Source organism: Cervus canadensis, chromosome 10 (genome assembly GCF_019320065.1).
Source record: "Cervus canadensis isolate Bull #8, Minnesota chromosome 10, ASM1932006v1, whole genome shotgun sequence".
NCBI lineage: Eukaryota > Metazoa > Chordata > Mammalia > Artiodactyla > Cervidae > Cervus > Cervus canadensis.
Window position 1 is genome coordinate 36,546,547 of NC_057395.1, and position 12,512 is coordinate 36,559,058.

At 43.9% G+C, this 12,512-nt stretch overlaps 1 protein-coding gene across 2 annotated transcripts in view; it reads right to left on the reverse strand.

The window, feature by feature from the left end:
- SVIL (supervillin) overlaps positions 1 to 12,512 on the reverse strand; it is a 255,524-nt gene that overhangs the window by 200,274 nt on the left and 42,738 nt on the right. For both annotated transcript variants that reach the window (XM_043480288.1, XM_043480289.1), the window contains exon 2: positions 11,355 to 11,449. The gene's annotated coding sequence lies outside the window, so the exon portion shown is untranslated. The remainder of the gene's footprint in view (positions 1 to 11,354; positions 11,450 to 12,512) is intronic.

Genomic DNA, 12,512 nt, shown 5'->3' on the forward strand with positions numbered 1-12,512 from the left:
GATGTGTACTTAGAACTGCTGGTACAAGACACTGCACTGGTGCAGAGAAGAAAAAAAGGAACTAGGGCAACAGGGAAGGTTTGAAATATTTACATAAAAAGTAATTAAAAATCCAAGTAGAAGAGACTGGAACACAGAATTGAAGGGAAAAGAGAAACTATATTCACACTGGAATACTTAGCAGTGATAAGGAACAAACTACCAATAACATATCGGTGCCTCTCAAACAGCGACAGACTGCATGATTCCATTTACAGAGCATTATAGAAAAGGCAAAACCATAAGCATAGAAAACACATCAGTGGTTTCCAGGGGTCAGGGCTGAGCAATTACAGTGGAGCACATTCCAAGGAACATTTTGGAGGGATGGAAATTTATATTTTGATTATGGTGGTTACAAAACTGAATCTATGTACTTATCAAAATGCACAGCCGTATGCTTTTTTAAAAAGTGAATTTTACTGAATGCAAATTACGCATTGATACATCTGACTTTTTAGAAGCAGCCCAAAGCAATTATGCCAACAAAATTATCTTGTGGAATGGGGCTCTTAGGATCTTCTACAAGGTTCTACAGACCGTGTATCCAACTTCCTCCATTAACTCCCACCCCTGATTTCTTCTCATATAATATTTATAGGAAGATGATGAGTAGCTCATTGGTAGGAGAAAAAGCTCCATTAGTCTTACAAAATTTCTTAAAGTAACCTCTGAGTGCTTAGATAATTATGGGAACTCTACTGTACTAAGAATAGACGTGCCTATTGGCTCTTTTCCTTGTGCTATATACGTGCCTGCTAATCACTTACAAGGCAAGCAAGACTCCAGTGGCTCTGTCCGTGGACACGGATGGCCACTGCAAAACCATTACATCACCAGGAAGTCCAGGTCCTCATGTCCATATGGTACCTATGTTCCATGTTGAACTACACTGGAGGCTGACCAAGGTCACTAATAAGATCTTTAGGCAAGAGCTAAATCTAAGATAAACTCTGGCTATTGGACTGAAAACTTTATTAAAGCAGGAAAATAAAAAACATCACTGGCATTTTGAACAACATAAACTGCTCTATGACTTGGTCTATATATGGAAACCAAAGACAATGTGAATGACTCTGGTTCTTTCCTTCATTCAACACCCAGCAGATACCTCTTGATTGCCTACATGTGTGAGGCACGAAAGATACATGTGTATCATTGTAAGTCCCTATCTTTATGGAGTTTAAGTTCTCTTGGGAGGGATAGATGAACTATAAATAAAAGAATGAACATGTAAACCAAGCGATCAATCAATAATAAGCTGAATGTCCATTAGTAAGAGAAGGAAGGAAGGAAGGAAGGAAGGAAGGAAAAGCTGGGTAAGAGGATGGGGGTTTTTCATTTAGATAAAGTGCTTGGGTCTCAGATGGTTGCTTTTGAGCAGAAACCTGAAAGCAGCAGCCAGAAAGCTGCTGGGTATATGGCGGGAGAGGTGGCTCAAGAGCAGGGAAGTGTGAGGTTTCAAGTTTTGAATGGGTGCATGGGACAAGCAAGGTGGCGGGTGTGGACGGAGCAGAGCGAGGGACAGGGAGTTGTCCTGGAAGCCAGCAGGAAAGGCGGGACAGGGAAAGCTGAGCACAGATCAGAGAGGCCTGTGCCAGAGAAGGACTTGGGATTTGGTTTGGAGCTACGAGAAGCCACTGTAGGTACAAGAAGCCACTGTAGGGTGTGCAGGAGGGCACGAATGATCTTGATTTAGTTTTAAAGAATCAGTCTAGTGGCTCCAAGGAAAACAGACTTTGGGGGTTAGGTAGACAGGGAAGAGGGAAAGCAGCAGCAGAGGACTTGATAGGAGGCCACCGCCACAGAGAAGGCAAAGACAGTCAGCTCTGGATAGGGTGGAGCCACAGGTGGAGATGCGGAGATGAGAAGGGGCCGAGGGGGCACTGGGTGCAGGATGGCACCGCCCACTAAGCTGGAAGAGGTTGGTTCCATAGATAAGAGCTGCTGTCTGACTGGCTGGGAAATGTATAATATGCTACTTTCAGGGAGTGCAAGACGTGAGTTAAGATACAGAAATGTTAATTTTAACCCAAATAACATTGTACCTTATGACTGCAAAAGCTTTACAATGAGAATAGCTAACTCGGGACCAGTTTAGGTATTAACTTAATCTTGCCAGAGAATCCCCACTGACTAGGTAATTTACTCTATACACAGCTAAGAAATGGATTTGTGTAAGAGACTATATATTCCATTAGTGAACTTTCCAGGGAACAGTGATTTCCAGGGAAGCTAATAAAAACTTCAAAGCTCTCTATAATATAGCACCAAGGCTTTGAAGATCCCCCTTATTTAACCCTTGCTAAAAGAAAAGAATGTCAGCAAGATTGTGGAGTATTGAATATTCCTTACCATGTTTACATTGCAAAAAGGCTTTGTCTGGGGACTTCCCTGGTGGTCCAGTGGTTAAGCCTCTGCATACCCAATGCAGGGAACTGGTCAGGAAACTAGATCCCACATGCCACAAATAAGAACCTGCACACGGCAATGAAGATCCAGTGCAACCAAATTAATTAACTTTAAAAATATTTATTTATTTACTTGTTTGTTTTTGGCTGTTCTGGGGTCTCATTGCTGTGTGTGGGCTTTCTCTAGTTGTGGAGAGAGGCCGGGGCTACTCTCTGGTTGGGGTGCTCAGGATTCTCATCACGGTGGCTTTTCTCTTGTTGCGGAGCTCAGGTACATGGGTTTCAGTAGTTGCTACACGTGGGCTGAGTAGTTGTGGCTCCAGGACTCCAGAGCATGGGCTCAGTAACTGTAGCGGACGGGCCTAGTTGCTCCCTGGCATATGAGATCTTCTAGGACCAGGGATCAAACCGGTGTCTCTTGCATTGCAAGATGGATTCTTAACCACTGGATCACCAGGAAAGTCCAATTAATTAACTTTTTAAAAAAAGGCTTTGTCTGTTGGGAAAGAAAACACGTTAAAGCCTTCAACATAAAGGCTGTTTGTTGGCTATAATCCACATTAAAACATTGGTCTACTTTACAGATTATTTTCTTCAAGCTGTCCTAAGATTTCTTGAGTTTTATGAAGTTCCACTGAACTTAGAAAGAGGCCAGAAACAGTACACAAATGCACAGCAGTAGTGTGTCTGATTCCTGTAAGAGTGACAAGCAGAAAAGTCATCGAAGCTCAGGATACGGTGCACGTCCCCCAAATCACATCTGTCTCATCCAAGACAAGACTCATGCCCAGGATTCAAAGCACAAGGAAAAGCTTACATTGTTTTGGTTGGAATAATTCAGTCTGCTGACATCTACAGTGTCTTCCAGGAAGATATCAACTCCCATATTTTCCATCTTTTCCTCCCTCTTTCCTCCAAGTCAATCTTAAGAGCAACAGTACAGAGCCAGATGGGGAACCAGATCAAAACACACTGGTGAGTGCCAAGCATGGGGACTGCTGGAGACAACATCCTTTTAATTGATTCCTGTTGGTGAAAAAATGTTTCGATCCAGTTGGAACCATCTATACTTGAAACCATCTTATAAACTTTGTGTTTTTGATTTTTGAAAATTTTACTCAAAAGAAATAAGCGCCCCAATGTAACCAAATTCGTCCAAGCTCTCTCTCATCAGCCAAGAGAAAAATCTCCTTTCAGTCACGTTAGGGCTGGGACAGGTGACCTACACAGCTTCCCAGTATCACGTTTTTTTAAAGTCATATAATGGTTTTCCAGGTGTTTTCCTACTACTCTGAATCTTAAGAGATACACTTGGATATACTCTTGGAAAGAAAAATTCACTGTTTTGCTCTAAAGGATTAAGAAACCAAATTAAGAAACTCAATCTCTGAATTTAGTGACTTTTCCCACACTATCAGTTATTAAAGACAGATTTTTTTTTTCTGTCTTGTTGCTTTAAGATGTCAAGATGTATTCTGCTTTTCTAATCTGGATGTGAGGTTTCCTTTCACATCACCCCTCATTGTTACACTAACCAGATGTTTCTGCCTTTTTCCAGAAGACAGCAGTATTGAGACTTTACACTCTAGGCTTCTCCCAGGTCATCTGTTCAGATATTTACCTCATTTCTTCCCAGTGGTTCCAGACAAATCTTCTTTATTTCCATGATTTAAAAAATCTCAGAGCTAAAACACACACATGCCTACACAGCGGCAAAACCTGTGCCAAGACTGAATTAGTGTGGTTTTCTCTTTGGACTCATCATATAATGACCTAAAGATGGATTATATCTGGATTCTCAGAGGTCTGTTAAATATTAACCACGATGATGTGAAACGTCCAAAAACTGGGTCTGTCTGAACCTCCATTATTAATCCAGTCTGCCATTATTTCTTGGTGAGATTCTATAATTCATTTTGAAACTGTCACCAACTCACTTGTAAAGCTAATGAAACCTATAATCTCCCTCTCCAGAAATATTCTAAAATGAAACGGTAGCTATCATGGCTGTTCTACAATAGGGATTAGTGAACTGCAACCCCTGGGCCAGATCTGGTCCACTGTCCACTGTTGTCAATAAAATTTTACTGGAACACAGATGTGCTCATTTGCTTCCATATTCTATGTGGCTGTTTTCCTGCCTCAACAGTTGAGTTGAATAGGTGTGACAGAGACAGTATGGCCCCCATAGCCTGAAATATTTACTATCTAGCCTTTAACAGAAAAGTCTGCCCATCTCTGCTTTAAAATCAGTGACTCAGAAGACAGTGATTATTATTTCCACTCTGTGTGATTTTGCAAAGTAAAATGATAAAATTAGGTGTAAAAGTGCCAGGATTCAGTAGCAATTAATACTTGTCCCTTCTAGTTGCCAGGCTCCTTCTGGCCCTCTAGTCTCTTTCTCTCTGCTGTATTCTCCTTGCAGAGTTGAAAGTTTACTATTCTTGACACTGGGAATTATTTCAGTATTGGCTATTTCATCTTTTCATTATCTACAGACTTCTTTTTCTTCCCATTGAGAAGGTGGCTTTCTCTGCAAAGTGCTATATCTTAGTTACCTTTGTTTTCCCATGGCCTGGCACATAGCAAAATCCTAGCCAAGATTTTCCTCAAAGAATAAGTGAGTCAAGAAATAGCAAATCTACACTAGAAATATTTGTAATTCTAAGAGTCCATGCAAATATCATTTATAATAGATAAGTATTACAGTATCAGGTTTCCTAAACTAAATTTCACAAATAATGAGCACTTGTGCGGGGGGGTGTCATGGATTTAAGGTTACAGTTTGCTACATATTACAGTGGTTTTATTGATAAGACAAAGGGCAAGTTAACACTCAAACCATGCATAGGTACAAAGAAGTTCCTAGAGCCCAAGAAAGCAAAAATGATTCCTGCTTACACCCAACAACTTAAATTAAATCCTCTAACCAAACCTCTTATCTTTGAGTGATAAAGTATAATATTCTTGGTCTATAAAAAGAGTCTAAATTTAAGATTTCTAGTCCTAGTGACATACTTTTGCATAAAATAATTTCTTTGTAAAGATGGTTGTTTTGTTTTTTCATGGACTTACATGAAGAGTTTCATTCACTTAAAAAATGAATTATAAAAATGAATTAGGTAGTGAGGGTATAATAGTGAGTAAATAAAGTTCTTGCCCTCACTTTACTGAAACAGATTAGCTTAGAAAGATCTTACAATTCGACAAGATTCTTCGAGTTATTTGTCTTTCATAAATTTTCCATTGTATTAAATTTCATAAATAACTAAGGGAGTCTCACATCTCCACAGTATAGGCAGGTTTCCATATTGGATTGTTTTCCATCACTGTTGTAACAAATTACCTCATACTTGGTGGCTTAAAATAACTTTATTATCTTACAGCCCTAGAGGTTAGAAGTCTGAATTGGGTCTCAGTGGCCTAAAAATTGACATGTCAGCATGGCTGCATCCCCTCTGGCAGCTTCAGGGGCGAATCTATTTCCTGGCCTTTTCAGCTTCTAGAGGCACCTACCTTCCTTGATCTGTGGCCCGTCCTCCAGAGACTTTATCCCACGGCATCACTCTTACACTGACTCTCCTGCATCTCCTTCACGTCAGAGGACCCTTGTGATTACGTAGGACCCACCTGGACCATCAGGATAACCTCCCCATTTCAAGGCCAGATGAGACCTTCCTATTTGCCATGTAACCTAGCATATCCATAGCCTCTGTGAATTAGGATGCGAACCATGATTCTTTGGGGAGTCATGATTCTTCCTACCACACATAACTTTGTAGCAATCAGTTCAACAAGCCCAGGTCACATCCATGACCCAGAGTAGAACCTGAAACACCAGGACCCCTACAAACTAGCCGTTACTCCTATCCATGCAGTCCCCTGATGCCTCCCAGGGGCACACCACCTCCGTTCCCCAACCAGTCCCACCATGGTTGCCATTTCCTAGTCATCAAACCATGTTCTATTCATGCCCTCAACTCTTCTAAGAATAAAACTAATTTTTCCTCCACTTGTTCCCCCTCCACAGGTGAATGGAAAACCATGCCTTTTCCTCCATCCTTCTTTTCTCATGATGGATAAAACAGCCCTGCCCTAGTGTTACACAAAGATTTGTTAAAAGATTTATTCATCTACATCCTGTTGTTGTGTTACTCCCCGTGTTACAGAAACACACATATCATCAGTCAACGTTCAAATAATAAGGGTAGGCATGTGTGTGTGTGTATATGTGATATAAACTCGAGAGCAAAGATCTAACTTGTTAAATACAGATACTTAGGAAACAGTACAGTCAGCTTACCTCCAGTCCTAAGGACTTACTAAGTAGTCTTGGGCCATGACAATAAAATAAGACATGTTTCTGAGACTATACACAGAGTCTCATAAAGATTTCCTCTTGTCTAAAGTTAAGTGGAGAGAACAGCCAGGTGGGCCGGCTCTGGCAGGGCAGGGAGGGTGACCCTGGGCCCTGAGATGTCATCTTCAGGGGCCAGAGCAGCTGTTTATGGAACACTGAGTTGGATCCCGCGAGGGGGATTAGAGCCAGCCCTTCTGTTTTTGACAACGGCCTTTGGCCAAACATAGCGCTCCTGTTCAGCTAGCATCTGCTATGATGCAAAACCCATGTGGCTGCATGGAGCGTATTTTCTAAGTCTCTTCCCCTACTGGTACTTGGTTATGATCCTTGGGTATTGGAAGCATCTCTTGAGAACCAGGCCTACTCACTTATGCAAGAGTTCACCCCAGGTCATCAGAAGCCATCTGTTCACCAAACTAAAGATCACTCACCTTAGAACTTTTCAAATCAAAGGTTTCTAAAATACCTTGATCAACTGGGTATTGAAAACTGATATGTAATCATTTTAAAAATCTCGAATAAAAAAAAATGGAAACTTAGGGAAGAGACTGAATCATTTTGACTCCCTCTGTGAGAGTCTGCCACAGGTAAAGGATCTGCCTGCCAATGTAGGAGACACAAGAGACATGGTAGATTGGGAAGATTCCCTGGAGTATGAAATGGCAACCCACTCCAGTATTCTTGCCTGGAAAATCCCATGGACAGAGAAGCCTGGTGGGTTACAGTCCATGGGGTCACAGAGAGTCGGCCACTACTGACCACAGCTCACACACACTCTGAGTATCCTGGACACCCCCTGGTCTGTTCCACACGTTCTCCCTCTCCACTCAGCTCAGCAGCTGCCCCCAACCCATGAACACAGATGCCAAAAAGATGAATTTTCCCTCCAAGTAACACTTCTAGGCACAAGACGTGAAAACTACGGGAATGTTTCCATTTCTCTTGTGAGCCTAGGTCCCTCTGTGAGGGCTTCCCAGGTGGTGCCATCACCCCTCACATGTCCCAGCCCACATGGGACCACCAGGTGGGGCTGGAGGCCTGCATCAGAGGAGCTGACTATACTCAGCTGAGACTAGATGTCAGTCCTGGGGCCACAGCCAAAGGGTCAGGTTATCCCAAGTGCCCTGTGCATCCCAGGAGGGTGATGGAACCCAGCGTGAGATGGGCCAGGGGAGGGAGAGACAAGGCGGTCACGGCTCAGGCTCCTGAGTTCCCCAGTGTGACTGGCATCACCTGCTGGGCTTGCTGTCCTGGGGCCGGAGGTGAGGGCCGCAGGGGTTCTGCAGGGCTGCAACCAGGTGGGCTTCCGGGAGGTGGAGGCGGGGCAGGGACTCGGATTTGATGAGGGAGGCTGGGAAGGGATGACCCTGGAGGAACGGAATAGGAAAGCATGGAGCAACTGGAGAGCAAGGCTCACGGCACACAAGGCAGAGAAGGAGAAGTTGGCAGCAGTTTCGTGACACCGAGAGAGAGCTTCATAAATACTCGGTGATGACGAGAGAGACTCTAGCCACCTCAGCTCAGAGCCTGACAGGGAAAGGCTTGACAGCTTCTCAAGTGTCAGCCAGGGGTGTGTGTGTGAGAGAGAGCGCGAGAGAAGGAGATGATGATGATGAAGAAGAAAGAGAAGTGGGCAGGGGAGGAGGACAGGAGCAGAAGTCCACAGTTTTATGACATTAATATCTCATGATCATCTCAAAGTTACTCCTCAGCTGACCAGAAGGCAACTCTTACTGTGCCTTACAGCCTAAGTCTTGCACCTACAATGTCCTATCCATAAACTCTCTTAGCACAGAGGTTCTGAGGAAGTTGGCTTCCTGCTCTCCTCCTTGTGATCGTGGGGTTGTGGGGGGTGGTGGTTGGGGGCAGGAGGAAAAGCCGTAATCAACCAGAACTGACCCTCAGGGAAGCCACTCAAAGATGTTATTAGATCATTTGAATTAGATTTGGCTTTCCATCGGCCTGACTCCTTATCTGCTGCAAATCACATCCCACACCTCGCAATGCAGCCTCTGTCTGTCCTCCTCTAAGTATTCAGAGGCAGGGCTTGGTCTGGGCCACCTTAACCCCCCTGTCAGGGACAGATACTCTGCCGCCATGTGACTTAACCACAGGCTTCCTCTTAGACCCGACCAGAGGGGAAGACTCAGTTGTGACAACCAGCACACGCCCTTCCTGCCCCCACGTCTCTGACCAGCCATGGCCCCATCCATCAGAGACGCTTCCTGGGAGGGGCTGGTCCCACCACGGGCACCAGAGCTGTCCCCTGGCGGCTGCTTCCCTTCCATGTCACACCTGTAAGCACCCAGGAAATGCCTTCAATAGCTGACAACTTAACCTAAGGTCGTCAAGGTGGTGAGAACACAGCACACCCCCTCCCCAGCCCCTCTGAGGGGACCAGGCGTGGGTGATCACACCCCACAGACCAGTGGTCAGTGAGCAGACCAGCCACTGTGTCAGTCCAGCAAGAAGTTCATGGATGAAGGGACGGGTCCTGAGCCTAAGGAATCTGGGTCAGGAAGATGCATTTGCCACCTCATTTACCCCAGTAAACGTTTATCATGCACCTTCCACATACCAGACACTGTTCCAGGTGCCTGACATCAAAGTAGCAAACAAAACAGAAAGAAATCCTTTGCCTCCTGGAGTTAACAGTCTAGTAGTAAGTGAGGAAATGCCTCTTGCCACATAATTAATGTGAAAGGAACCAGAGCAATGGCAAGAGACAAGGACCCAGTGATGCTTGTGTAGAAAGGAGGAGAAAACACTTCTTGCTGGAACGAGAGAGGCTTGAGGAGGAAACAGGAGCATGACTTCGTTAAAACACAAATAAATATGCCTTCAGAGGCTCAAATACATATAGAAGTTTTCAGGAAAGATGACCCTACTGTGCTTTCTCTCATGTATTAAGGACTACTCCCCCATCATCTCCAAGAATAGGTCAATGGGGCTATAGGAGCGGGAGGCAGACACTAGGGGTTCAAGGGTGGCAGGGCAGGTGGGGTTCAAAAGTCATGTTCAGACCCTCATAGCAGTCAGATGTATAATTAACTCATATAATCTCCCTTACGGCCCAGCAAAACCTATATACCCACTTCAGTTTACTATCAGCTTTCATCACTGTCCCCCTCTGTTGATCCCAATGGTCAATTACCCTGATTCAGGGTGCACTTTGTCCGTGCCCACCTGCTGCTGAGGGCCCTCTGGGACCCCACCCTGCACCCACTGAAGCCCACATCACACAGAAAAATGCCCACAGAGTCACTCACTCCCTGGACAGCTTTTCTGGAAATATACTCGAGAATCAGAGTCACCTTTCAGTAGATGTGCAATAATCTAGTTGAATATCTTGGCTTAATTTTTTAAATGTGTGAATTAAACACACACCCAACTTTGCTTCCTTTGGGCCATCAACTGAGAAACTGCATAATTCCTTTTGGCTGGAACCGAGAAAACTCTGTTCCAAATTCAGCCAGGCTCCTCTTCTGGAGAATCCTTGTCAGACAGGTGTGCAGTTTCTATAGAAACGCTTCCATCAACAGAGATGCTCCTCCAGGCAGGGTAGCCTGTTCATTAGACAGTCAGAGGTTTCAAAAAGTCTAATATTTTTTTTTTATATCCTCAGCCTATGGGCCCTGAGATGGACTTGACTTTTTAAAAAACAAAAAGTAGATCGGTGTGAATTAAAAGTGATTTCCTTTTAGCCATGAATCCAGTCATTAAGCAGAGAAATTTGAAGGAGAGGGGGAAAATCAATGGATACACTGAGAAGTGGAAAAGAGGAACTGTGACTGTCCGTAACGACAAAATATTGCCAAGAGACTTTGGAAAGACAGCCTTTTGAGGAAACAGTGAGTTTGATGGTCCTCATGGCAGTCCTGAGGACTAACGGCAGTCCTCAGTTTTGGCTGTGAGTTCTGGGAAATGGGAAGAAGGGCACCCTGCGAAGACTACCCCTGGCCCGGAGAGGATGACCAGCTTTAGGATGAGAGGGCTGGGAGAGGGTGCTGCTCCTGGGGTCCAGCCAAAGAGATCTGGGCATGTCCAGGTAGGGCTAGCAGCTGTCATGGGGCTTAAGTGAGTGAGATCTGGGGAAAGACCTAAGGCAGCTGCTGGTGATTAAGTTTCATCAAATTTATGTGTGATTAAAGTAAGTCCCTACACTTTAGCTGTCTTTCTCTAACTTCGATATTGGAAATACTCGCATCTCTCTCTAAATCAGGGGATATTATACAGACCAAGCCTGGGAAATGTGCCCAAGGATGCAGTCTATGAAAAAAATAAACTACTCAGCTGGGTCTCACCTTAACCCTCTGGTGTATCTACCTGGAAAGTTTATTTTAAAAGAATATGTTGGGGAGGGGGAAAAAAAAAAAAAGAATATGTTAAGTTTTGTTTCTCTTTTAAAATCCCATAAGTAAATCAGAAGTGTATGTGTTATTTTTTGTGAGAGCAAATATCCAAAACTCTTGGTTATTTGTCTGCTGCTTTTTCAGCTGGTCTCAACAGTATTGTAAACACATTGTGAAGTCGTTAATACTTACCTTTTATTTTGTAACTTGAAACTCAAAAAGAATTCATCACCCCTTCCTAGTCTTCTCTAGTTTTAGAAAAGGACCAGTCTCCAATGTACTAGAATCTGGAAAAAAAAAAATTTTTTTTTTGTTAAATTATAGGATGTGACTTCTAAAGCTGAGGAATACATAAATGAGATGAAATAAATTCTCTGAGAACAATGGACTTCAACAGACTTTATCACTACCCCCCATTTCCATAAGACCTCCAACAAGGGGAAGTGAAACTGACATAAAATTTCTGTAACAGTTTTTTTTTCTACTTGGTCATGCTGTTCAAGGCTAAAATTGCCTTGCTTAACCTGGCTTAACTTGAAACATGTGCCATCAACTACTGTAAACAACCAAGTTACCCCCTCCCCCGCCCCATTTCTGCAACACAGAGTTCCCTTTCTTTCTCAATAACCACCTCGCTACTGAAGCAAGTTATGTCAAAAAGCATTGCAAGCCATTCACCCACATATGCAGGAGACCCAGAGAAACCAGAGACCAAAGCAGACATAGCCAGAGCAGACGGAATAGTGTCAATTATGCTCCCTTCATCTTGTAGGAGGCAGCAGATGAAATTTTAACGGATGAACAAACTCGTATCCCCCCAGGATGCTTTGACAGTCTCCCAGATCTTGAATTAAAAAGTGCTGCTGTTTTTAACCTTGCAGGATTCGCTCATTTGGCCTCACTCCCATAAGCACTTCTGCTCCTGGAGGCTGGTGATGTCTGGTGGCTTTGTTCTCCACACCAGGCTCAGTGCAACTTCAGAAGCCAAAGGTCACCAAGCCCTCCGGGGTGACCGAATATGAGGTGCAATGCTCTGAAAATGCATCCAGAATCCCCGTTCTGTGTCCGTCCCAACTTCCTTTATTTATGCCACACTCCCAGGATCTTGATTTACCCTGCTGGCAGCAGCAAAAGGAATATCCTTCCAGCTTTCCTTGCCACTCCCCCTGCTTCTCTTAGCCAGAACTTTGCCTTAGTATGTTTCTTCCTGTTTATAGCAGTGGCTAAAAGCGTTTAAGTACTGCAGTATACACAGAGCGTCCTAGCGGGGTGGGAAGCTTTTTTTTACAAAACTGTCTACCTAAAGAGGTGCCTATGTTAACATGACCCCAAAACTCTCCCCCAAAGTTC